Source organism: Cryptomeria japonica, chromosome 3 (genome assembly GCF_030272615.1).
Source record: "Cryptomeria japonica chromosome 3, Sugi_1.0, whole genome shotgun sequence".
In the NCBI taxonomy this organism is placed as follows: domain Eukaryota; kingdom Viridiplantae; phylum Streptophyta; class Pinopsida; order Cupressales; family Cupressaceae; genus Cryptomeria; species Cryptomeria japonica.
The window spans coordinates 449,480,744-449,507,250 of NC_081407.1; positions in this window are offsets into that span (position 1 = coordinate 449,480,744).

The following is a 26,507-nucleotide window of genomic DNA, read 5'->3' on the forward strand; positions in this document are numbered from 1 at the left end:
CTTTCAAACTAGCACCATTATTATTTGCCAGTGGTGCCTTACTTCTACAGAATTTTGCAATATGTCCAATCTTGTTACAAGCATAACAAGTCATATTATTTTTCTGAATAGCTTTCCCATATCCTATGCCAATTTGTGTTCTGCATTGATTAGAGAAGTATCCAAATCTCCCACAAACATAACATCTTACATTCATTCTGCAATTATTTGAATTATGACCAACTTTGTTGCATTTAGAACATTGACCGGTGGGTGTATTGGTGTTCTGATAATTTCTAGATCTACATTGATTTGCTCTATGACCATACTTGTTACAGTTAAAGCATTTGCTATTAAATTTATAAGCATTTGGTTGCCTTACCGGTTTGTTATAATCATGTGTGTTTGCAGTACCAAAGCTTTCACCAACTTCAAAGCCAAGGCCATTAGTGTCACCATTAGGTTTCTGATTCTTCAGCATGTCACCAAGTTCTTCTAAGCTTTTCTTGAATTTTTCTTTGTGTTGATTTGCAGTAGCCAATTCTCTTTCCAAGATTCCTTTCTATCTCATAAGTTCATTTGAGTCATTTTGTGTATGAATCAGATCTGTCTTCAACATATCATTTTCATAACTAAGTCTTGTGTTTTCATTTGCAACATCATTCAGTCTTCTAGTCAGATCTTCTTCATTTTTCTTCCTATCTTCAATTTCTTTGCAAAATATCATAGTCATATCCTGCATTTCATTCTTTGTAGTACTGCTTTCTTGTCTTCATTTGTTTACCAGATCATTAAGAGTTTCCTTTTCATCATTCTCATTTTGCATCTTTTCACAAAGTTCTCTTCTCTTATTTCTTGCAATGGTAAGATTTTCTTGAAGCGCTTGAATGATATCCTGAGCAACCTTTAGATCATCTTCAAGTTTGATATTCTTCACCTTTTCTACATCATAGTCTAAAAGAGTTGTTTTCAATTGTTCTCTCAAGCTTTCCATCTCTACCAGTGACAAGATCTTCCTCAAGTAGTTAGGCTTCTGAAAATAGAGGACCAAGCTCTGACACCAATTGTTAGGATTCCCAAAGATATAGAGAGGGGGGGGTGAATCTGTATCTAACCAGTTATTGAATTTACTTGATTTAAAACATGTAAAGCATATCAATACTATATACTGGTAAACCAAGAATAATGTAGTAAACAAGAATAACAACCACATGAAAAGCACACCATAACACAGTAGTTTAATGAGGAAACCCGGTGTGGGAAAAACCTCAGTGGGATTTGTGACCCACAATATTCGCTTACTAGCCAATAAGTGAATATTACTCTTACAATAGGGGCCTACACATGTAGGAAGGCCAAGTGCCTAGAGCTCACTTCTCAATTACAAAATAAAAAGTCACACTGACTTACAAAATGGATTATAATAATCTAGTGTCTTGTACTACTTTAAAATAGCATCTGCTATGCTAGATCCAGTACCACTTTTAGCTCTGCTTCATACATAAACCCTTAACCTATAATTCACATATTAGGTCTGTCTTATTTTTCCTCTCACATTATTTCCAAAAGTTCTACAATGATCTCATACATATATGAGTCATATTACAACTCACCATGCCGACTTACAATGATTTTACAATTAATTACAAAATACATTATAAACAAAATTCCTATTGGCCAGGGTGCCGGTATCCTTCCTTTGTCAGTGTTTTGTGTGTCGATGTAGAGTTTGTTGTTTCCGGTGCTGGTATATTGTCTTGCTGATATCATATGATTGCAAGGTTGCCATCAATGACAAAACCTTCAATCACCTACAATTTCTCATTGGAGTGTGCATTTTCCAACAGGCAGATCTCCAGAGCCAATGAGAGGGTGACACATGTTGACACACGGCACAAGAGAGAAAATCAATCGGGGTTAAAGTTTGAGCAAGTTGAGAAAGATAAATGGTGATGCAAGAGATCTGATGGTGGTCAAAGCACATGTGAAAAAGATGAGCGGATAAGGTACTAAAGATTGAGTAGTTTGAGGATAGATCAATGGCCGTCGCTATACTGCATGATGAAGATGCTCGATAGTTATCCCCTGTGACATAGCGACTGACGATGTGGGAGTTGAGGTTGTCATCCAGGTGGGCTCATAGGTAAATCAGGATGTGCGACATGGCAGAGAGTAGAAGAAGAGCCAAGGCAAGCCCAAGTCCAGTGGTAGGTCCAAATGGCAATTAGGTGGATCCATGAGGCGAAATAGAGGCTGACACATGGCACAGATGGACAAGGAGATTAGGAGCGAGTAGTTGAAGGTGATCCAATGATTATCACTGATCCGCTATGCGAAGATGATCAATAGTTACATATCACGGATTAGCGACAAAGAAAGGATAAGTCTAGTGGTGGGTCCAATCTAAGGTGAGATGGTGGCCATAGACAAGTCAGATTGTAACACATGGGAAAGGCTTTCACGGCTAGGTGACCAAGTAGTGGGGCCCGCTAAGGATGCAATTATGAGGAAGAAATAAAGAAAAGGTTGATCAGATAGAAGAGCTTCATTCCAGTGGTTAGTCCAGGCTATGCTAAGATGGCAGAGCAGGAACCCCAGAACCAACCAGGAAGTGACACATGGTGGGCCCAATAAATGGGGAGAGTGGCTAAGGTGAGTTAACAAGCATGCAGATCATAGTTGATCGATGATAATCTGAGAAGATCTGATGGTAGTCGCCAAGTCGTGGTGGGAAACTGCTCGTTAGGATTTCCATCATGACCCAGCGACTGAGGATGGAACTATCATCAGCCATCGAAATAAGTGTTTCAATGCTAACCCAATGACCCAATGAAGAAAGCAATGCTAGTTACAGTTAGAAGCCGAAAGTGGTGGCAGGAAAGGTAGCATCTAGGGATCCATGAGAATGAGAAGAGAAGCCATCAGGTAGTTTGAGGTCTGATTTGAGCTTGAGAATGCTGGCATATGTGTAGAATATGTTGACATGATGATATTGTGTTGTCATTGATGTCAATATGCTCAAAGAACCGGTATGATGTTGTGAACCGACATATGTGAAAAAGTGAAGTGGTATGCTTGTTCAAGTGAACCAGTATGATGTTGTGAACTGAAACTGGTATGTTGGACCGAGAGCCAATACAAGCAATGTTTTGTATCTAGGATTCATATGGCATAACTACCAGTTGGTAGTCTCAGCTTCAGGGTTTCTGGTTGAAGTGTTTCGAGCTTATGTGATGAGTTAGCATTGTAATGGAGATCAGATCGTGTTACCATGTCAGCCTCGTGTATGTGAAGGATCTTGCATGAAGGATATTGATCCTATCTACCTTGGGAATGTGCGAAGTCTCTGCAAATGGTGGAGAACGTGTGATGGGTTATCACCTCCAAGAAGCAGTGAAGAACGAACGATGGAGAATGTCTTGAGATCTATTCAAGACCATTGTATTCAAATGCAAAGTATTCAATGGTCAGGATTGAACCGACTAAATTTCTCAACCTAAGTGTTTAGGGTTTAGGGTTTATGCTACTGGCCTATCTGTTTCCTATAAGGTCGATATGGTGTCTCATACTTAGGTTGTTGGCAAATGTTGTGTGTGTATCTAAGTGTAGAGATATGTGATTCTTGCCGAACCAGATAAGAGGATTGATACTTGCATAGTGTGTGTGTGCAGAAGGAAGGAACTAAAGCAGATATACATTGGCATTGAGTGCTATTACCAGATCATTGTAATACCTGTTGATCTTTAACTACTTCAACAATTGGAAAATCCCTTAACCGGGTAGCTTTAACCAGCTTGTTGTAAATCCTTTAATAGGGTGACTCAAAGCCATTGAGTTCATAAAATACTCTAACAAGGTAACCTCTAACAGGGTTTAACCCTTAACCGAGTACTCTAGCCATCCCTTAACCGGGTGATCCCTAACAAGATCAGTTCCTAATAGAACCTGTTGTAACAGTCTTTAACCAGACTAAGCTCCTAATAGAGTGGACTTCTAAAAAGTTCAAAAAAAGCTTGTGAGTATTCATCTCCACCATGGTTTTTCCCAGTTGGGTTTCCACGTGAAAAATATGTGTGTCATGTGTGATGCCTCTTCCCTGTGATGCTTTGTTATTTTCTGTCAAGTGGTGAATCATGTTATGCTAGTAAATTATTGTATCTTTGATGATAGATTATTTGTTTATGCATAAGGATAAAGTGGAAATGAGGGAGTAGGTTGTATGGAAAGCTAAGTGTTTACAATTTATGTCTTTCCCAATAGCATTGTGTTTAACTGGTAGTAATCTGGTTCAGACCGGTGTTAGTGATTGCCAGTCAAGTTCACTATTTGTAGTCAAACCGGTTAGGGAAAAGTTTTTATGCCTGTACTGATTCAGCCCCGCCCCCCCTCTCAATACCAGTTTGGTACTCACTATTCATGATAGAGTTATCAATTGGTATTAGAGCATCCTCTAGGTTCTCTATGTTGTAAGCTTAACTGCTTGAGGGAAAGATCCTATTGTAATGATGAAGAGGGAAGGTTCAAAGTTTAACAAAGATAAATTTAAAATATGGAAGGACAGAATGAAGATATACATCAGAAGCATGGGTGCTCAACATTGGAGCTATGTTGAGAATGCTTATGTTATCCCTACCGATATTCTCACCGATGATCAAAAGAATGAGATTCAAGAGAATGGGTAAGTCATGGAAGCCCTAATCAATATTTTATATGACATTGAGTTTATTGATGTTCAGGATAAAGAGAATCCCAAAGAAGTATGGGATGCCCTTGAAAATATCTATGGCGGTGATGAGCATGTGAAATAAGCTAAGGAAGAGAGCCTTAGAGGAAATTTTGAAGACATGCGGATGGTTGAAGGTGAGACCATTCAACAATATGGAATAAGAATCAAAACTTTTGTTGGAGATATCAAGAGTGCAGGTGGTAAAATGGAAGATTCCACTATTGTTAGCAAAGTTTTGAGATCCTCATTACTAGTCTATGCAATAAGGGTCGCTGCTATTTAGGAGTTGAGATCAATAGACAAGACTAAGGTATCCCTAGACTCCATCATTGAAAAATTAACAGCCTATGAGCTAAATAGTTTTGATGGCAGTGTTTAGAAGACTGAATCAGATTTTAGAGCATCTGTTGCGCCATCCAGAAAAGGAAAAGAAGCAAGCACCAGCGGTGAACCAAGATAGAGCAGAGAAATGGATGATGAGGAGATTCTGATGAAATTTGAAGCTGTTCTTGCCAAGAGACTTCCTAAGGGAACCATCAAATACAGAGGTAAGCTTCCTTTGAAATGCTTCTCTTGTAACCAGATAGGACACATCGCTATAAACTGTCCTAATGGTGATAGCAAGGACAAACCAGAAAGGGTTCAAGAAATTCAAAGGAGGAAACCGAAGAAACTATTTTGTAGCAGTTGATGAAGGTGTCACAGATGAGGAATCAGAAGATGAAGAAAATGAAGATATTGTGTTTTTTGCAGTCAAAGAGGATGTGTTAGACAAAAAGGCTCTTGTCTCCCACTTTGATAATTCCAATGAGTGGATTATTGATAATGGTTTCTCTCACCATATGATTGGTGACCGGAGCAAGTTTATATCCCTAGAAGAGTATGATGGTGGTGTGGTTCATTTTGGTAATGATGCACCATGTATGGTCAAAGGCAGAGGGTCCATCTCTCTAAATGGAAAGAGTAGTGCTGACAATGTGTATTGGGTGGAAGGTCTCAGACACAATCTATTGAGTATTGCCCAACTGAATGACAGTGGACTCACTCTGGAATTCAAAAATGAAGTCTGCAATATCAAAGGAAAGAATGGTGAACTGATGACCACCAGTATGCAGACCAAAGGTAACTTATTTCAGCTGAATGCAAATATAAGTACATGTCTTATGGCTAAGTTTGATGATAGCTAGATATGGCATAGGAGACTCTGACATGTAAACTTTGATAACATAGTAAAGGCTAGTAAGATCAAGGCAGTTAGAGGACTGTCGATGTTGAGCAAACCAGAAAATCCTTTGTGCAGAGAATGTCAACTGGGGAAAATGTCTTCCTCAACCTTCAAAGGTAAATCTTTCACTACTAACAACTTACTTGATCTTGTGCATATTGATTTGTGTGGTCCTATGAAAACTAGGAGTGTGCAGGGAGATAGGTATTTTATGATTCTTACAGATGATTGCTCAAGAATGATGTGGGTCACATTCTTGAAGGACAAGTCTGAAGCCTTTGGAAAGTTCAAAGCTTTCAGAGCACTGGTAGAAAAGGAAAGTGGTAGAAGAATCAAATGCCTTAGAACTGATCAAGGAGGGGAATTCACTTTTGGTGAATTCAACAAATATTGTGAAGAGAATGGCACCAAGAGGCAACTGTCTGCCCCCCAGAACCACAGTAGAATGGCCTAGTAGAGAGAAACAACCAGACTGTGGTTGAAGCGGCTAGATCTATGTTGATCCAAGGAAAGGTAGCTCACACCTTTTGGAGAGAAGCGGTGAGCATTGTAGTCTACACAATGAACTGGGTACTCATCAAGAAAGGAAAGGATAAAACTCCTTATGAGTACTGGACCGGTAAGACACTAGTGGTAAGATACTTTAGAGTGTTTGGTAGTAAATTTTATATCAAGAGGAGTGAACATCAGAGCAAGTTTGATGCTAAATGTGATGAGGGAATATTCTTAGGGTATTCCATTAAGAGCAAAGCTCTCAAATGTTTCAACAATAGGACTCAAAGAATTATTGAAAGCATCAATGTTAGGGTTGATGAAAACTCTGAGAAATCAGAGGAAACCGGCAGAGAACATGCAGCAGATGAACCAGTAGTAACCTTCTGGGAACCGGTTGCAAATCGGCCCAGTACTAGTAATTGTGCTCCTACACTGGTGGATGCTAATGCTGATGAAGATGAGGATGAAGAAGAAAGAAAGAGGAATCTGTTAAGAATGTATCTAGGTATGTCAAACTCAATCATGATCCAAAGCAAATCATAGGAGACAAGGATGCAGGAATCCTTACAAGAAGAAAGGTCAGAGAAAACTCATGTATGATCTCTGAATTTGAGCCTAAATCATTCAAAGAGGCACATAAAGATGAAGATTGGATCAAAGCAATGGAAGAGGAAATTGATCAGATAGAAAAGAATGGTACATGGTCCTTGGTACCTAGACCGAAGCATAAAAATGTCATTGGTACCAAATGGGTTTTCAGAAATAAGCTGAATGAAGATGGGACAGTGATAAGAAACAAAGCCAGACTGGTGTGTAAGGGGTATGCTCAAGAAGAAGGAGAAGACTATGGAGAAACCTTTGCTCCAATAGCCAAATTGGAAGGAGTTTGTATGCTTCTTGCATATGTAGCTTTTAAAGGATTCAAGGTATACCAAATTGATGTAAAATCTGCATTCCTAAATGGAATACTTGAAGAGGAGGTGTATATAGAGCAACCAGATGGGTTTTCCCTATCAGAAGACAGTGACATGGTGTGTAGGCTACATAAAGCCTTGTATGGACTAAAGCAGGCACCTAGAGCATGGTATGAACGCTTGCATTCCCATCTTGTGAAGATTGGATTTCAAAGAACAAGTGAAGATATCAATATCTACTTGAAATCAGAAGGAGATCAGATTCTTATCTGTGAAGTATTTGCTGATGACATCATCTTTGGAGGAGATGACAAGATGAGTCATGATTTTGCATATGAGATAAAAAAGGAGTTTGAGATGTCACATATAGGGGAGATTAAGTTCTTCATTGGACTATAGATTCAACAAATGAAAGATGGAATCTTTATCACTTAGTCCAAGTATGTCAAAGAAGTGTTGAAGACTTTTGGCATGGAAGACAACAAATCGGTTGGTACACCGATGATGACCGGTTGTAAATTATCAAAAGAGGATGACTTAGCAGTGGTAAATGAGAAGGAATACCGATCAATGATTGGTAAGTTACATTATGTAGTGCATAGCAGTCCGAACATTGCACATGCAGTAGGCATTACCACTCGGTTCCAGAAAATCCCAAGAGAATCCCACCTGATAGCAGTCAAGCAGATTCTTAGATATCTGAAGAGAACTATAGAATATGGATTGTGGTATCCATACAACAATGAATTTAGTCTCAAAGTGTTTACCGATGCCAATTGGGCTGGTAATGTGGATGACCAAAAGAGCACAACCAGTGCTGCATACTTCCTCGGTGGTAGACTAGTCTCATGGATGAGTAAAAAGCAGAGTTGTATCTCTCAGTCTACAACATAAGCAGAGTATGTTGCAGCTTTTATGAACTGCACCCAGAAAATTTGGATGAAGCATGTATTGAATGGCTTGAAAGTTCCTATATCTGAATCGGAAAGTATATTATGTTACAATACAAGTGCAATTAACATTTCCAAGAATCTGATTTTACATGCTAGAACCAAGCACTTTGAACTCAAGTATCATTTCTTGAGGCAAAAGGTTCAGAACAAAGAGGTGGTATTGGAACATGTTTCTAGTAAGGAGCAATTAGTAGACAAATTCACCAAGCCTCCACCGAAGGCTAATTTTACCTATCTAAGAGGTGAGTTAAGGGTGCTTCCCCTTCAAGAGGTAATCTAAAGTTTTGTGCTCCACATCAGTCAAATCTTAGTTTGCTATATCTTTTTAGGATTGATGTGTTGAAGGATGCTACTCCTCAGGGGGAGCAGCATAGTAGAACAGGGAAGCTTGTGCCTCCACTTTGGCATTGTTATCAAAGGGGGAGAAGATGTGAAGCGGTATGGAAAAGATATCTATAGTATTAAGGAGAAGATGTGATGTAGAAAGAGAGATATCTTTGTATATTGCCATCAATGCCAAAGGGGGAGATTGTTGGCATATGTGAAGAATATGTTGACATGATGATATTGTGTTGTCATTGATGTCAATATGCTCAAAGAGAATCGGTATGATGTTGTGAACTGGCATATGTGAAAAAGTGAAGCAGTATGCTTGTTCAAGTTAATCGGTATGATGTTGTGAACCAGAACTGGTATGTCAAACCGAGAACCAGTATAAGGAATGTTTTGTATATAGGGTTCATTTGGCATAACTACCAGTTGGTAGTCTCAGCTTCAAGGTTTCTGGTTGAAGTGTTTCAAGCCTGTGTGATGAGTTAGCATTGTAATGGAGATCAGATCATGTTGCCACATTAGCCTTGTGCATGTGAAGGATCTTGCATGAAGGAGATTGATCCTATCTACCTCAAGAATGTGCGAAGTCTCTGTAAATGGTGGAGAATGCATGATGGGTTATCACCTCCAAGAAGCGGTGAAGAACGAACGATGGAGAATGTCTTGAGATCTGTTCAAGACCATTGTATTCAAATGCAAAGTGTTCAATGGTCAGGATTGAATTGACTAAATTTCTCAACCTAAGTTTTTAGGGTTTAGGGTTTCTACTACCGACCCATCTATTTCCTATAAGGTCGACATGGTGTCTCATGCTGAGGTTGTTGGCAAATGTTGTGTGTGTATCTAAGTGCAAAGATACATGATTCTTGCCATACTAGATAAGAGGATTGATACCTGCATAGTGTGTGTGCAGAAGGAAGGAACTAAAGCGGATCTGCATTGGCATTGAGTTCTATTACCAGATCATTATAATACCTATTGATCTTTAACTATTTCAACAGTTGAAAAATCCCTTAACCGGGTAGCTTTAACCAGCTTGTTGTAAATCCTTTAACAGGGTGACTCAAAGCCATTGAGTTCATAAAATCCTCTAATAGGGTTTGACCCTTAACCGAGTATTCTAGCCATCCCTTAACCGGGTGATCCCTAATAGGATTGGTTCCTAACAGGATCGGTTCCTAACAGAACCTATTGTAACAGTCTTTAACTGGACTAAGCTCTTAATAGAGCGGACTTCTAAAGAGTTCAAAAATAGCTTGTGGGTATTCATCCCCACCATGGTTTTTCCTAGTTGGGTTTCCATGTAAAAAATATGTGTCATGTGTAATGCCTCTTTCATGTGATGCTTTGTTATTTTCTGTCAAGCGGTGAATCATGTTATGCTAGTAAATTATTGTATCTCTAATGATAGATTATCTATTTATGAATAAGGATAAAGTGGAAATGAGGGAGTAGGTTGTATGGAAAGCTAAGTGTTGTTGGTTTATGTCTTTCCTAGTAGCATTGTGTTTAACCGGTAGTAATCTAGTTCAGACCGGTGTTAGTGATTGCCAGTCAAGTTCACTGTTTGCAGTCAAACTGGTTAGAGAAAAGTTTTGTGCCTATACTGATTCACCCCCCCCTCTTAGTACCAGTTTGGTACTCACCATTCATCATTGTGTTATCAGAGAGCAATTCTGCATGAGTCTTTCTCGTGATCTTGAGGTAATGAGGATTGATTTTTGAGCACCATATGGGCCAACTTTTAGTTGACTAAGAATTTGAACTGAACTGCCCACTTAAGAGCAAGTTTGCATGAGTTATTTTTGCATGTTTTGAAGCCTTTTTAGGTGGCTTTTATTTCTACGAGAGGATCATTTTCAGAAAAGATAGTTTTAGTGGGAGTTCATCTTCACTCATTCTGGAGTTATCCTTCCTCTACCTTTTGGAATGTTTTTGTATAAAGGGAAATTTTTTTTTATCTTTCTTCTCTAGTTCTTGATGATTCTCTTGTTGGTTTTAGCAGAGGATACATTCTTGTAGCTCATATGCAATTTTATGACAGATTTTTATGAATAAAAATCATCAGCTTATGCCTTATGTCTTTACAGTTCATTTTCTTATTCATGATTGAGAGCTAGTTTATCAAGTTATTGTTTAAATAACCTTTAAATTTTTTGTCTCGTTTATAAATCACAAGTTGTGCAATGTCATAAATTGGTTCATTTGGTTGATTGTGAAAGTTCTCTTTCCTTTCAATTTATTGAAGTTTAAATCCTTTGCATGAAATATTTATGTGTTATGAAATAGAAGTCTATTTGTGCAGATTGGTGTTTTTAGGAGTGTGTCTCTGTCATTTTGAGATATCTTATTGATACTTCACGTTGGTTTAACATTTGCAAGTCATTCTATTTTCATTTTTAGTTTTTCCTATCCCTTTTCTTAGTAAAGATTTAGAGTTATTCATAGGGAACCAACCCTTCATTTGGAGGTTAATTTTCACTATAGGCAATCTACAGGCCTGAGAATTATCCCATGTATCACCAAATTGCTTGAGCTTTCAGCTTGTGCATTACGGGTGCAATTTGAGTGACAATAGTTTTTGGCACACCCGATGGTACCCGATTGAGCTATCTCAGTTCAACAAATATTCACTTTTGCTACTTTTGGTGTGAGGAGCAACAATTCCAGCCTTCAGAGGCAACAATTTTCATACCTGGCAACTCATTTTCTTGGTTTCTATGTAGATTTAGTGACATTTTGTAGCATATGAAAAAGTATCAAACCAGATAGAGTGAGGATCTGGTTGAGCATATTGAGCTACCACCATCATAGAGAAGGTCAAGGACAACGAAAAAGATAGAGAAAGAAACAAATTCAACAGTTGAGTTTCCAGAAAGTTCGTCAGTTAAAGTTTTTTAGAAAACTCCAGATTCTGATCTCTTGTCTAATTCTTCTCCTTTACCTAATTCTCAGCCTATTTTTGCCACCCACATAAATCCTCTTTTTGCAACTACTCCAATTCAACCATCTATTACCCAGATAGCACAAGTAAATCCACCAATTATCCCAATGGCTCTACCAAGAGCTCAGCCTTTTGTACCTTTCAATCAAGGCAGCCCTTTGAATCTTACTCATTATGATGATATTCATGTAGCAGCATTGAAAAGCCTACCTTTTTTCACAGAGAAGATCAGACCACTCCAATCGAACATATAAGGGATATAGCTTCATTGTGTGGTGTACATCATATCACACAAGAGAATGTTGCAATTAGACTCTTGGCTGCCTCATTTAAAGGGAAAGCACTTCAGTGGTTCAGAGTACTACCTATAAACTCAATTGATACCTAGGATCAACTGGGTGATAGATTAAATTCATAGTTTGAGGAAAAATCTGACCATTTGTCATTATTAGAACAACTGAGTACCATAAATAGATCCCCTCAAGAGCAAATGATCGACTTCAATTTTTGTTTCTAGAAGACTTGGAGTAGAATCTCTGTCATGGTAAGGCCTGCTCCTACTCATGCATTTCTATCTTATCTTAGAGCCCTTAATAGTGACATTTTAGTCATGATTCAGTATATGGGTGCAAATACTCTACCAAATGCATTTGATGTTGCTATTAGAGCAGAAAACTGGCTAATTCAGGCTGGTAAAATAGCTCCTAGACCCCCAATGCCCATATTTCCAAAAATACAGCCTATTGTACCTCTTTTAGAGCCTCCTCTAGTCGCTGTCCCACCTTTACCAGCACTGAATTATCAAGTTCCAGCCCAAGCAAATACTATCACACTCCCAAATCAAGAGTTTCGGGAGTTTAAAAATGAAATGAAAACCATGTTCTAAGGCTTTGGTAACAAAATGACCAATATTGAGAAGCAAGTTTACCAGAACACCAAGCCTTATCAACCCCCTTATCAGAATAACCGGCAGAACATGCCTCCTTATCAAGCTGACCCTCAAGTTCAAAGGAGAAATTATAACCAAAGATCCAATATACCTTACAATCCCAACACTACCAACACATCCAAAGATATCATCCCAGCTCAAAACAACATGGCATCAGATTATGATTGGTCTTATCCTTGCAACCAACCTCATAATCAAACCACTTGTTCGAATGGTATGCTACATCAAGCACTCATGGTTCAAAATAATGTTGTTGTCTTAGAAGATAGTACTCATGGAGCTCATGATCAACAAGTTTCTCATTCTGAACAAGGCCCGGATGCTACCTTGGTCAATTCGCAAGGTGAAGAATTATGTGAAGTAAAGTAGCCACAAGATTAGAATCAGTCCTACACTTCTATTGCAGCCAATACACGGTCCAAAAAGAGAGCCATTGATATAGGACAACAAGATGATAAAGGCATCAATGAAACGTCTACAAGCCAACAAGCACCACTTGAACCTCAACCCACTCTAAATACACAAATCCTACCAAAAGGGCAACCAATGGTCAACAAGGATCAACCAAGAGGTCAATTACATACAACACAAGTTCAAGAGGATGTTGTTGTTAAAAGAGGGTAGCAAAAGCTTAGTAAAAGCTCATTTAATATTTTGGATCAATTGAAAAAGACGCATGTCAGTGTCTCAATGTGGGATTCCTTAGCTCTTCTAGGGAAAAAGGATTTGCTTAAAAATGTCTTGTCAAACATCTCTTTGTCACAAGAGCTTCCTAATGAGAAACCCAAAGTAGTCTTATCCAATGCTCCTCAAGAAAAGAAGGGCGAACAAAAAACTTAGAAGGTTAAACCCCCTCCTTTTTATCTAACTTTAATCATAGGTTAGCACCTAGTGCATAATTGTATAATTGATTCAGGTGCAAGTAGTTCTGTCATGCCAAAGAAGATAGTTGATAAGTTGGGTTTGACATATGAGCCTCTTTCAAAAGGAGTAGTCCAGCTAGATGGGATAGCAGTAAACACAGTAGGTGTGATTAAAAATTTGGATCTCATATTGCATGCATGCCCAAACTTCTCAATTCCACAAGATGTCTACATCATAGATCTTTCACCTTACTTTGCTTTATGCTTGTCCAGAGATTTCACAACCAAGTTGGGTGGGTATTTGTCTTCTGATTGGTCGTACATGTTTTTAAGAACAAGATATGGTACCAAAGTGACCATAAAATCAGAATTGTTAGCTAATGATCATATAGAATCATACATCCCAAGTGTTGTTAATGCAAATTTGTCTATACAAGAACCTAATGAACAACCTGATATCCCAGATCCAAACACCCCAATAGAAGGGATACCAGATGTAGTATTAGATGAATGGGCAGTAGAGAATGATGAATAAGATCCATTCAAGATTATGGAAGAATTAGAGCTAGGTGTCTACATGATCCATGAAGAAGGTGTCGCTGTCCCTAATCTTGAAAAGGGTGACAATCAATTGTCCAATCAACAGGGTGATCAACAAAACAATGAATTGTGGCAACTCTATTTTGATGGCTTGAGAAGCAAGGTTGGTTCTGGAGGTGGTGTTATGTTAATCTCTCCTAAAGGTAAGAAATACTTTTCAGCCTTTAGATTTTCTTTTAGTTGTACTAATAATATAGCTGAATATGAGTCACTTGCACATGGATTGGAATGGGCTAGAAAAAGAAATGTAAAATATTTGCAAGTATTTGGAGATATTGAGCTAGTGGTAAATCAAGTAAGAGGTGTCAATGTGACTAAAAATGATGTCCTTAAAATGTATAAGCATAGGATATGGGACTTAATTGAAGAATTTTATGCTTTCAATCTATTGTTCGTGCCTAGAAATCAAAATAAGGAAGCAGATAATTTGTCTGCCTTGGGTGCTCAATTTGACATACCAGATGAGGTAAGCAATATTGAAAAACAACAATATGTCAAATTAGTTGTTAGGCCTTCAATTCTAGATAATAATGTCAATTGGGAATTCTTTGATTCAGATGAACAAATTATTAATTTTCTTATTGAAGAGGCTGAATTTGCAGCTGGTAATCAACATAAATTTGTAAAGCAATATGAAAATCAGATCCTTCAATTGAAAAGTAATAAGCTGCCAAAGGGATTGGTAACCTTTGAGTCAATCTTTAACACTGATGATCAGGTTAGAAAGGAAAAAGCTGGCATGCTAGTTAAAGAGGAGCACTACGAACCTATTGAGATCTTTAGAGATAAGTTATTAATGCTTGGAAAAGTATGTATAGTTGAAGAGAAACAGGCATTTGTTTTGCTTTGTCAAGAGTTCAATGACTTATTTGCATGGAAATATGAAGATTTGAAGGGATTTAACCCCACATTAGCCCAACACACCATAGAGTTGGAAGCTAATGTCAAGCCTGTAAGACAAAAGAAAAGGCCCCTTAATCCAAAACTTGAGCATCTCATGAAGACAGAACTAAACAAGCTGATCCAAGGTAATACCATCTTTCCTATAAAGAATACATCTTGGGTTTCAAATTTGGTTCCCGTAAGAAAGAAGAATGGTGAGCTTAGACTTTGTGTAGACTTTAGAGATCTTAACAGAGCTTCTCTAAAAGATCATTACCCACTACACTCAATGGAGCAAATCTTACGAGTAGTTTCAGGTTCAGATAGATTTTCACTCTTTGATGGTTATTCTAGTTATAATCAGATTCTAGTAAAAGAGGATGACCAATTTAAAATTGCCTTTACTACAAAATGGGGAGCATTGGAATATAGGAAAATGTCTTTTGGTTTGTCTAATGCAGGGGAAACCTTTTAGAGGGAAATGCATATGGCCTTCAAAAGTCTTATAAATAAATTTGTTTCGGTTTATCTTGATGACGTAACCATTTTTTCAAAGCATCTGGAAGAGCACTTTTCTCACTTAAGGCTGATTTTTGAAAGGTGTAGAGAATATGGAGTATCTTTAAATCCCAAACAATGTATTTTTGTTGTACACGAGGGTAAGTTGTTGGGCTATATTATTTCCAAACATGGAATAACCATAGATCTGGAGAGGCTAAGTGTTATTTTAGCTTTGCCTTTACCTGCACATAAGAAAAGCCTTCAAAGCTTTATAGGTAGAATCAATTTTGTAAGAAGATTCATCCCCAATATAGCATTTCTTTTGACGCCATTGACTAGCATGCTTAAGAAAAATGTTACTTTCAGCTAGTCCAAAGAGGCTAAGAATATCTTTGAAGAAATTAAGACTGCCATAGCATCAACACCTACTTTGATTAATCCAGACTTTGCAAAGGATTTTATATTATATGCTTTTGGAACTTTTGATACTATTTAGCTATGTTGATTCAGTAGAATGATGAGGGATTGGAGCAGCCAATAGCATTCTTCAGCCAAGGCCTAGAAGGGTAAGAACAAAATTATTATTTTTTTGAGAACCATGCATTAGCAGTCATTAGAAGTCTAAAGAAATTTAGACACATGCTTTCAAATAACAAAATTCACCTAATGGTTGCTCATCCTGGTATAAAAGATTTTTTGTTAAATAGAGATCTTAATGACAAAAGAGCTGGTTGGATCACAAAAGTGATGGAGTATGATGTTAATATAAAGTTAACAAAGCTGATTAGAGGTAAGGGACTATGTGAACAGCTTGCTGGTCACAATGAAAACACCGAACAAGAGAATGAAGAAGTTGTCCTAGTTTATAAAGATAATGAGCCAATTGTTGTAGCAACACCTCCTACAAGTTGGGTGCAAGAAATGATGAATTTTCTTCAGACTGGTGAGTGTCCTAAAGGCTTGAACAATGCTAAATGAAGATACTATAGACTTCAAGCTATCATTTATATCATTTTGGATGGAATTATGTTTAGAAAAAATTTTAATGGTGTATTATTAAGATGCATAGATTTAAATCAAACTAAGAAATTCCGTAATGGACCAGTTGGTGGTCACTTTGCACCATGGACTGCAACATTAAAGATCATGAGGGAAAGATATTTTTGGCTTGATTTGCATAAAAATGCATATGCTTAGGTAAGGAACTGTACGAATTGTGCAGTATTTGCAAGCAAACAAAATATGGCAGCTTTACCCCTACAACCTGTTCAAATTGAACAACCATTCATGAAGTGGAGTCTTGATTTTATCGGAGTCATCAATCCACCTTCAAGTTCTAGGCATAAATGGATCTTGACAGGCACTGATTACTTGACCAAGTGGACTGAAGTTGTGCCCTTGAAGGAGGCAAATGAAAGTGCAGTCCTAAACTTTTACCAAGGCTTAGTAGCAAGGTTTGGTATCCTCGATTCTATTATTTCAGAAAATGCATTAGCTTTTGTAGGATTTAAGATTACTAATTGGGCTGTCCAAAACAACATATTTTTTAGTACTTCATCCAAATATTCTCAGGGTAATGGACAAGCTGAGTCTATTAATAAGAACTTTATTAGGATAATCAAGAAGACAATTGAAGATAATCAGAGAACTTGGCACACTTAGTTGAAACATGCATTGTGGGCTGATAGAATCACCCCTAAGAGAGCTGCAGGTATATCTCCCTATGTCCTTGTTTATGGTAAAGAGGCAAGACTCCCAATTTTAGTCGAATTGCCTACACTAACTCTAATTAGAGAGCTAGAAATGTTACAAGAAGAACCCATGCATGTTAGGTTAGCAGAACTAATAGAGTTGGAGGAGGTGAGAAAGCAAGCATTGTTGACTATTGAGAATCATCAAGCTTAGATGAAGAGGAATTTTGATAGGAAGGTAGCTCTGAGAGTGTTTAATGAGGGAGATTTGGTTTTGAAGGAAGCATTGTGATCCAACGGTTGTCGCTATGTCGCGATGGTTATATGCTTGCCGGATATCATCACGACTTGGTGACTGATGATGTGATGGAGTAGAGAGTATAAGACGAAGGACAAGTGGCAGACAGGTGGCGGTCTAGTGGCTGGTGACATGGTATGGATGGGTGACTTATCAAGCAAACCTTGGCCGCGATGAATCTCTAAAAGGTTTTGCCAAAGGCTCAGTTCCATCAACATAGGGTATATCAAAGAATTCAGTTGCACTCCCGCTGATAAAATAAAGGCATCGATGAAACTACAGGTTCGATGAGACCTGTAAATGTCTCGCTGAGGGAGTAATTTGGCCAAAACAATAATATAGATGAAATTATAGGTTTGATGAGACTTGTAAATGGCTTGCCAAAGGACTAGTTTGGCCAAAAGAATGATATCTAATAGTACAAGATGCGTGGCAGGCCCGATAGACAAGTGGTGCCCAGTGGATCCCCAGAGCCAATCAAAGGGTGACACATGTTGACATGCGATACAAGAGAGAAAATCAGTCGGGGTTAAAAGTCGAGCAAGTTGAGAAAGATCAACGGTGATGCGAGATATCTGACGGTAGTTGCTATACCACTATAGAAAGAAGCTTGCCAGTTATCCCCACGACTTGGTGACAAAGAACATGTGAAAAAGGTGAGTGGCTAAGGTACTAAAGATCAAGCAGTTTGAGGATAGATCAACGACCATCGCTATACCACATGATGAAGATGCTCGGTAGTTATCCCCTGCAACATAGCAACTAGCAATGTGGCAGTTGAGGTGGCCGTCCAGGTGGGCTCATAGGCGAATCAGGATGTGCTATGTGGCAGAGCGTAGAAGAAGAGCCAAGGCGGGCCCAAGTCTAGTGACAGGTCCAAATGGTGATTATGTGGATCCACGAGATGAAACAAAGGATGACACATGTCATGGATGGACAAGAAGATAAGGAGTGAGCAGGTTGAAGCCGATCCAATGGTTATCACTAATTCGCTATGCAAAGATAATCGAAAGTTACATATTGCAGATCAATGACAAAGAAAGGATAAGTCAAGTGGTGGGTCTAGTCTAAGGTGAGATGGTGGCCACAAACAAGTCAAATTGTAACACGTGGCAAGGGCTTTTGCAGCTGAGCGACCTAGTGGGGCTCGCTAAGGAAGAAATTCAGAGGAAGAAATAAAGAAAAGGTTGATTGGATGGAAGAGCTTCATTCTAGCGGTTAGTCTAGGTCATGCTAAGATGGCAGAGCAGGAACCCCAAAACCAACCACGAAGTGACACATGGTGGGCCCGATAGACATGGAGAGTGGCTAAGGCAAGTTAACCAGCATGCAGATCACAATTGATCAATGACAATCAGACAAGATCTGATGGTAGTCCCCAAGTCATGGTGGGGAATTGCTCGTTAGGATTTTCATCGCGATTGAGGATGAAACTATCATTGGCCATCAGAATAATTGTTTCAATGCTAACCTAATGACTCGATGAAGAAAGCAATGCTAGTTACAGTCGGAAGCCAAAAGTGGTGGTAGGCAAGGTAGTGTCCAGGGATCCATGTGAAATGAGAAGAGAAGCCATCAGGTATTTTGAGGTCTGATTTGAGCTTGAGAGCAATTCTGCATGAGTCTTTCTCATGATCTTGAGGTAATAAGGATTGATTTTGAGCGCCATATGGGTCAACTTTTAGTTGACTAATAATTTGAACTGAACTACCCACTTAAGAGAAAGTTTGCATTAGTTCTTTTTGCATGTTTCGAAGCCTTTTTGGGTGGCTTTTATTTCTAGGAGAGGATCATTTTCTAGAAAAGATATTTTTAGTGGTAGTTCATCTTCACTCATTCTGGAGTTATCTTTCCTCTACCTTTTGGAAGGTTTTTGTATAAAGGGAAAAAAACTTGTATCTTTCTTCTCTAATTCTTGATGATTCTCTTGTTGGTTTTAGCAGAGGATACATTCTTGTAGCTCATGTGTAGTTTTATGACATAATTCCGAATAAAAATCATCAACTTATGCCTTATGTCTTTACAGTTCATTTTCTTATTCATGATTGAGAGCTAGTTTATTGTGTTATTGTTTAAATAACCTTTAAATTTTTTGTCTCATTTATAAGTCACAAGTTTTGCATTGTGATAAATTGGTTGATTTGGTTGATTGTGAAAGTTCTCTTTCCTTTCAATTTATTGAAGTTTAAATCCTTTACATGAAATATTTTGTTATGAACCAAAAGTCTATTTGTGCAGATTGGTGTTTTTAGGAGTGTGTCTCTGTCATTTTGAGATATCTTGTTGATACTTTGCCTTGGTTTAGCATTTGCAAGTTATTCTATTTTTATTTTTAGTTTTTCCTATCCATTTTCTCGGTAAATATTTAGAGTTATTCGCAGGGAACCAACCCTTCATCTGGAGGTTAATTCTCACTATAGGCAACCCACAGGCCTGAGAATTATCCCATGTGTCACCAAATTTCTTGAGCTTTTAGCTTGTGCATTACAGGTGCAATTTGAGTGACAACAGGATCAAATGAAAAAGGAAAAGAGAAGGTTAATGAAATCCGACAAGATCATACTCAGAGATGGGTGAGGCAGACTGAAGTGCAATCATCAAATGGGAATGTCCCAGTTACCTATCCGGTAGAAGAGGTCGCTCCTGCACCGACAGTGAGCTCATCCGGTAACTAAGGCAAATGCCTTAGGGGTAGGCAAAAATTTCATGGAAGATGATGGGTATGCCCCTTGAGGAGATTCTGGAAGATGTTCTAGATATTAGAGAGGATTATCTAGCATGGATATATTCAGAGTGAGATTCGGTATCTTTCACCGGCAGTCATTTATATCAAAGGAAGATTAGGGTTTTTCTTTCAAAGGATAAAAGGTTGAATACACTTCATTGTTAATCACCCTGCACTAAGAGCGATTTTAGAGTGACTAACTATGATCAGAAGCTATTCAGAGGCAATCAAATTTCTTCTTGAGTGACCACACCAGTGTCTGGAAGGATTTGTTGGAGGTTTTCACTGAGAATGAGCAAAAGGTATTTTTCTTGAATCATGGAAGCGGGATCATCTTCTGTTCCTATTTTCATTGCAAATCCAATAGTAGTAAAGGTTAAGGACCACCCCAAACCAATTTTCAAATGGTATCCACATGTGGCTACCAAGGAAGATTCGGTTGCAGTGTTTTCTTGCATTCCAGAGGGAGTGGTGTATGTAGAGGATGTTAGGGCATACATTCATTGTCATATAGAGGAGTTAGGAACTTTAGAGATCAAAGGGATGTATATAAATGAACTCATGGGAGAATATGGTAAAATCAAACCGACATATCAACATTTCAAAGATCTAAGGTTCATAGATATTCTGGATACTCCAGAGTTCGAGGATGAAATAGTTAGATATGTACTAAGCAGAGTACATGGGGAATTCATATGGCTGGACAGACCTTATAAAATTACTAAGGAAGCCATTCGGGCAATTACAGGTTTTCCATCAGTAAGGCAACATCTGGATAAGAAACTATCAAACAACTTTGTGAGGCAGATCATCGACGCTACATCAGATAAGAGATCGATGAAGGTGAGCACTATCACCAATAGCGACATAAAATTTAAAGCATGGTTATAGGCTACAAGGTAACTCAGTCTAATTGACTGAATTCAGTTTTTAGTTCATGTATTTTGGCTGCATATTGATGGTATGATGAAAAAATAAGTATCCAATCAACTACTGAGAGGGGGTGGTGAATCAATAGATAGAAAAACTGATACAAACTTCACCAATCTCAAAAATGAATCTCTCAAAGTAAACTTAGAAATATCAATGTAATACCACTGTCAAGATAAAAACTCATAAGATAAACCGATTAACTGTTACAACAAATTAACAGTAAACAACTTCAAACTCATAAACATCCAAATGTTTTTTTATATGTCAACAAACTTCATTTCTCAATGCTTCTGGTTATCATAACTTATCATAATAGTTAAGTAGTTAAGTAAATCAACCATAAGAACATAACCAGAAAAACATTCACCACTTGACACAAATATTTTTGACGTGGAAACCCAAATGGGAAAAACCATGGTGAGATGAGACTCACAAGATAACTATCTGAACTCTTTTGAAGTTCGCTCTGTTAGGAGCCTAGCCTATTAAAGATTTACAAAAGTCCTATTAAGAACTGATCTTGTTAGGAACCACCTGATTAAGGGATTGACTACAATGCCTTGTTAGAATCAATACCCTATAAGGACTAACCTTAGTAGAGGATTTGAAAATCCAAGCTAATGGACCACCTTGTTAGAGGATTTGAATAGTACGAATCTTGTTAGAGCTTACCTGGTTAGGGGATTTCAATTCTGTTGTAATTGTTAGAAAACAAGAGGATTTTTTTAATCTATCTAAATAGCACTACACTTGCTTGATTAGATCCATTTCATGCTCCTATATGCCTTTACTCAAACTACATATACATCATCTGGTTTGGCAACCACACACTCAACTGATCTTTTCCAACTCTTTTCCAACTCATTAAACTAAACAAATTCATCGACCTTATAAACAAATCAATTAAGTCGGTAACACAACAAAAACCTAATTCTCATAGAGATTACAAACAAGTTGGTTCAAGTATGGTCATTAGATTACATATCAATCTTTGCACATAAATCAAGAAAACCTTGATTGATCCTTGATCACCACTTCATCAAACTTAGTAACTCATCATGTGATTTGCATTATATGTAATACATTTTCTCATTCCCTAGCCAAAAAACCATTACAACAGTTTGCTAAAATCACTTGAAATTGTCTTCATACAATAATCATACATGTCATAATCATTTCCGCTCATCATCAGATCATAAACCAATATAACCAATTCAGCAAACTTAATCGTTTAGGGTTTATCAAAAAACAACAGGTAGGGTTTACCAGTTACTAGTTCAACTCTCCAATATATAGCAATACCGGTTCACTCCACAAATTGTTCCTATCAGTTACAAAACAATATTACAACAATATCAATAATACCATTACTGGTTAATTGACATCAATGACAACATAACATATCATTAATGCAATCTTCATGCAAATGCCAACACATATAAGATGATGAGGGATAATATCAAGTTAGATCTTTGTGGCTGGATGCTTGAAGAATTGTTGATCAACTTAGGGAAAATTAAAGGTGAGAAGAAGGGCACCTTCCAATATGGTAATCTGTTAGTCTTCTTAATGCTATACTTTCTAAGTGATACTCCCAGTTCTGGTAGGAAGCAATGGGATTTTGACATCCCTCTAGGAATACATCTAAATCAATCAATTGTTGCATTGGGAAGTCTGAGAGATGATAAGATATGGGGTTACTTCAAGACTTTTTAAAAATATATGAAGTCTAGAATAAGAATACCTAAGCATATAGTAGAGAAATACTTTATCGACATATGTTTCATGGTTAAAAAGGATGTGACTCTCATGGAGGGAGTTAAGCCCTAGAAGATTTGGATAGAGGAAATGGGCTATGATGTAGATGCACGGATTCTTGATGCCTATGTGAAAAATACTAATTGATACAGAAATCGATGAGGTAGAGAAACCTTGTGGAACTACACAGCAGAAGACTCTTGAGGTTGAAATTGAGTTCAACCGGAAGAAAAGGGAAAAACAAGAAGGAAAGGCAAGTAAGTTTGTATAGGAGGTTTCAAATGACATTAAGGCACTCATTGATGTTGTCTCAGAGAAAGGAAGAAAAAGGAAGGATTCGGTAGTTCACATTGAACCTATGACTGTAGATTCTAAGTCTTAAGATAACACACCATTAGCTTTCAAAAGTGTTGTGAGGAAGAAATCGAAAGAACCTAAATAGGAAGCAAAGAAACAATCGGTTCGGAAGGTCACCATAAAGTTACCGACATAGAAGCAAGCACCTAAGGCTACATAAACAACTGCATCCAGTACTTTCAGAAGGAGGAAGAAGAGTGACATTGATTTGGCACTAGAGACTGGCAATGTAACTATTATACCACCTATGACTTGTGCTTAAATTATTGATGAAATTACTAAGGATGGGATGCTGAAAAATGTTAAGTCTTACTATGATACATTAGAAGTTGATGAGCAGAGAGAAGTAGAGGAGGCAATTCTATTGTTTTTGGATATCTATAAGAAATCATTAATAGAGATAGAAAATCAAATACCGATAGAGTTATATAACATGTTGGATGCTAGAAGGTTATCTGCTATGCATGAAGACAAACACATTAAAATGCAAGAAATTTTAGCTATCTATGTTTCTATAACTCCACATGAGATGGAAAAGACAATTGAGGCTACAGATAGGAAGGTATTCAATAGAAAACATAGAATAACTAGCCTAATGTTAGGAAGAATGAATGAGGTATTAAAAGAAACTTAGAAGGATTGGATCAAATTTTTGGGAGAACATAGAGGATTCTTTACTTCACCAGAGACAAAGATAGATATTGTAGATACACCAGTTGAAGGGAAAGGAAAAGGGATCATGAGTACTCCACCCCCAGTTTTGAAGAATATCAAGATAGTGGAAATTGAGCCACCGATAAACACAAATGTACAAACAAATACAAAGACACCGGTTAATACTGAGAACATTGTACATGATACTAACATTGAGGATAATTATCCTCCAGATACTAATGTACAGATTAAGGATATTGTTCCTAGAGTGGAACTGACAGTTGCATAGACTGCACCAAGTGGCGAAGCCACTGGTGCAAGTGAGGAGGTAATAAAGGATAAATCATCAAATAAAATAGGAGAATCTAGTAGGGAACTAGTTGTTGGCACATCATTATTGACAATTGACACTTCTCTAGTTGAAAATAAAACCATCACAGAGATGAGTCCCACATAACTAATGATGATGGTTGCTCAGAAACTAATGAAGGAGGGAACCACAGACAAAGGGGTTATAGATCAATTCATCACTGTTTTGCACAAATTGGTCATGGAGTGTAAGATTGAAAGTGAAGCAAGCCCTTCCAGCAAGCTTAAGCTAATCACTGAGCACATATCAAAAGACTTTCAATCCTTATAGCAAATCTCTAACTAGCAAGCACTTGAAAAATTCACTTTGGCTAAGAGAGCCGCTTTTGATCAGATCATTGAGAGAGAGAAGAAAAAGATGTAGGAAAAGCTAATTTTGATAGAAAATTCTTTGAAATAGTGTACTAATATATACAGGGTATGTTGCAATATTGAGATACTTACAACAAATGTAGATAAAAGATAAAAGAGATACAGGAGAAAATTGCTAATATTGCTAACTCTTTTGATGGACTAATTTCACTGACAACATCTATTGATGGATAAATTTTAACTTTGGAGAACCAAATTTCTTCTCTTGAAAAGGAAAGAGATAAAATCATTCGGAGAGCCAAGTGTCTCAGAGGTTTGGTGAGTCCAAGATTGGATTCACTTTGTGTACATAAGAAGGAATGCATGGATATGCTAGGAAAGCCCTCACCGAAAGAAGTTAATGAGAAAGAATCACTTGCATATTTATTGAGTGGACTTGTATCTATCTCTAGCACATTCAAAACTGGTTGAAATACTTATATGGAATTACTTGAGAAAGCTTATCCGGAAATCTTGAAACTGGTCAAGCTCCAGTAATACATTTTTGGAGGTATTCAGTGTACAGTACTTATTATTTGACATATTTTGTTTGGGCATTGATGTCAAAGGGGGAGTAGTATACATGTGAAAAAAAATGAAGATTTTCATACATTAGGGGGAGTTACAGAGTTTTTGGAGATATGGAGCATTTTGTATATTCATCTCATGGGGAGCAGGGTAGGATGAAACTGATAGTTGAAACCATGACCATTTTTCACATAAGTGTTGCCATCAATGCCAAAGGGGAAGATTGTTGGAAATTGACACTCTATTTGTTAGGTTTCATTATGTTTTCATTTATGGCAACATGATTTTGGGTTCCGGCTTCATATGGTGTACTAGCAAGCACTTCACAGACTCTACACCGGCACCAACAGGTTAGAAGATTTCTTTGGTCACCAACAATGTAGGCCAACATGGTATAGTAAAGGTCATTGGTATTGGAGGCCGACACATCTTGGATTTGGCATCAACAACTTGTTTAATGTTTATTCATTTATGTTATATGGCCGACATGTAATCTAATATTGTATATATCTGTGTAAGCCGACATAGGGCATAAATTTGTATAGGGTATATAGGGCAGATTGATTAGATCATTTTGTAACAAGGATGGACATGTAATGGACATGGAAATTTAATATGATGCAAAATCATTCTGAGAGACTATGTATGTGAGGAATTCATTGTAAGGGTTATTCTGGTACAAAGGTTTAGGGAATAATCAGAACAAACAAATCAAAATTCAGAATTGTATTCTGGCATAGAAGATGCTATCTTAGCAGTTCACACTTCTCTGGATTGTTGTCTGGTAAGCTATATAGTCAGTGAGGATTCTATTGTGATTGAGCAATGTTCTCTAGGCTGTAAGCCTTCTTGCAAGTGCAAGCCCATCATATATTGTAATATCTCTTCATATGGCCAGTGAATTGATATTGTGGGTCACAAATCCCACCATGGTTTTTCCTCATTGAGGTTTTCCACGTATAAATCTATGTTATGATTCTTATTTATGTGTTTGTCTTATTGGTTGCATTACTTCTTTCAATTTTGTTTATACCAGTATACCGATTGGTGTATGAATGTTTTGTTAAGGCTAAAATCTACAATTTTGGTATAACATTGATTCACCCCCCTTCTCAGTGTTATTGGTTTCCAACAAACTTTTGATCTCCTATAGCTCTTGAGATGGGCCTAGGAAAACAACCTCTTGAGTTACAGTAGTCTGAGTAGTAGCTGGTAATGTTGGAACATCTAGCAAAGGTGCAAAAGATGGAATTTACAGAGGCATACTGGGCTGAATGTCCAGAATAATAGGCATTGGAGGTCTAGGAGCAATCTACCCAGCTTGTATTGAGTTGTTCTCTGCCTTGATGGCTATCTCATATGCGTCAGGTAGAGAAACTCCTCCCATTGATTGAATCATCACTGAGATATCATTGTTAAGAGCCCTCAAATAATATAGAAAAGCATATTCAAGAGAAGGCCTAACAGTGGTAGGAATTA